This window comes from Nymphaea colorata, unplaced genomic scaffold (genome assembly GCF_008831285.2).
Source record: "Nymphaea colorata isolate Beijing-Zhang1983 unplaced genomic scaffold, ASM883128v2 scaffold0078, whole genome shotgun sequence".
NCBI lineage: Eukaryota > Viridiplantae > Streptophyta > Magnoliopsida > Nymphaeales > Nymphaeaceae > Nymphaea > Nymphaea colorata.
This window is the reverse complement of record NW_022204584.1, coordinates 24,519-26,938: the sequence shown is the minus strand read 5'-3', so window position 1 is coordinate 26,938 and position 2,420 is coordinate 24,519.

The window sequence follows — 2,420 nt, the reverse complement described above, 5'->3', positions numbered from 1 at the left end:
TATACACTTAAATGAAAAACATTCGGCTGAATAACTATCAGATAGTAGTCCTTAAGATACATCTTTTCTCAGACAAAGCTAGGAAACATTTTTGCGTATCCATAGGTTTAATATTATCCTCTCGAGCTTAGCTTTGAAAGTAAAAAGATATTGACATCAATTATCTTCAACCACGCGTGAGTAGAAGTTCGATCCTTTTGCCAGCCTTTTTGGATGGAAGCAAAGGCAGCAAACTGCAAGGATATTTATAAAACAGACCAGCATAGCCACCATACACCCTAATCCTACTATTTTTCCTGATCCTGTCATGAAATTTTTGAAGGCATCATGGCAATTAGAAAGGTTCGACAAGCATTCTATGTAAATAATTGCTTACGTGAGTCAGTGCAGTCATTAATGTTCCGGAAACGATAAGTGTAAATTCTTAATGGAAGTTTATCTTTATCACACCATCCCGCACAACCTAATATGCTTTCTAAAGCCGCCAATATCTCCACATTAGTCGAAGAACTTGTCTTGGTCGGGCATTCTCCAAACTTCTAAGCACCGGTATCAGAAAAACTGCCATTTAAACTGGCATTAAAATATAAGGCTGACGTCTTGTTTATTATATTACAAGGACACTCCAATTGGCAAAATTTGGCGTATGCTTCCTCACTTGTACTGTACAAATCGCTGATTAGAGATGTATGTGAGCCTTGAGTGCAGTCGCTTCCGAAGATAGCATCAGGCCCCACAAAGAAAAAGATAGTAGCTGCTAGGAAGACGATAAAGAAAATGATAACTCCTATAGAGAAAAATGCTAGCAAGCATCCTCCTTTTTTGGCATTATCTTTGGAAACTCCTTTCATGGATCCTGAAAGGCCAGCAACTCCTAATAGCAAGAACAAAATAGAGGAGAGATAGAGTGCAATAAAAGAGGCTGTTACTGCTAACTAACTTGCTGCATTGATTATCTATTTTTTTTATACTTGCACGTAAATGGTCACTAAGTATATGAGTCCTTACATCCCAATAATCCGATGGAGATTGCTATTGACAAAAACGATCCCAGGAAGATGACGGCTTTAAGGCATTTGACTGGAAGGTAACACATAGAGTTGGGGGGTTTATATAAAATTTGATAATTATGGTATTTTGCATAAACAAATACGAGCAATAAATAAGAAGAATGAAAAGAAGAAGAAAGAATGTTATGGAATAATGATATCATTATAGCTAGTAAAGGTCATCTTCCAACAGCTATATATCTTCAGAAGCCAAATGCTGGTTCTTATACTCTATCATTCCTTTGAAACGCGGAGAAGCAAAAGGAAAATTGGCCATCACGAACGTTTATTTCCAAGTAGGGTCATACTTTGCTGCAAGGTTATGGTTGTAGAATAAATCTTCTTGATATTATGCGCAATTCAGATAAGATTAGTCAAAGATAAGTCCTTTTAGTGATGAGAATGATGATGTTATCAAAGCCTTCAAGCTTTAATTGGATAGGTTATTGCCTTGCAGCATCATAGTCTTGAGGAGAGGCCAATTTGCCTTCCTCAGACATCGCATTCCGTCATCTGTGATTGATATTTATTGCAAATTGATGACTTACAATTTGGGCCAATGTGCTTTTGCTAGGTTCTGCAAGCCTTTATTTTTGATAGGATTATTGCCTAAATACAGTATCCTCAGTTAAGCCCATTGACATTCGACCAAATGATTGGCTGCTAAATGAGTAATTTGGTTATGTGTAAAATTGGCTTCGGTGATGGATCTTAATTCAGCTAGTTTTATCATTTCGATTGATTAGTCTATGAGTTTAAGTTAGCTTAAGTGTAGTGTTTTTAAGTTTTTGCTTGCAACGAAATTGCCAAATATGCCTTTGATAAGAGGATTGGCGTTATTGGTAGCGATGACTAAGATTACTTCTTGTGAAGAGTCTCTAAAGTTTGCCGATATTTGGAACTAAAACTCACTGAATTAGTTGTCTCGCATGAATAATCTATTGATCTCATCAAATTTGATGCAGTTGAATAACTACAGGTTAAATTTCTTCTCCATAGTTTGATTATAATTCGCTGTCGGGCTTGCATATAAATGGAATGCCTATTTTAAAGATAGTCCTTAATTTTGGAGCTCCGCTATCAAGAGTATGATTGACTATTTTTGGTATGATATAAAGGATATGCAAATAATGGATGAGGAATCAATCAGCTTGAATCTGAGCCTGAACTGCAGAGACTTTTCTTTCTCTTGGGAATGCTTCTTCTCCTCTCCTTCTTTTAGACCGAAGACTTCCTCTCTTTTTTTCTTATCTAACGATGCTCTTCTTCCTCTACTGCCTTACTGGAGAATTAATTCTGGTTTGGTTTGGGTTTAATCTATTTTTTTTACTTGCTCTTCTTTCCGCTGCTGGAGCTGTTAGATCTTGACCC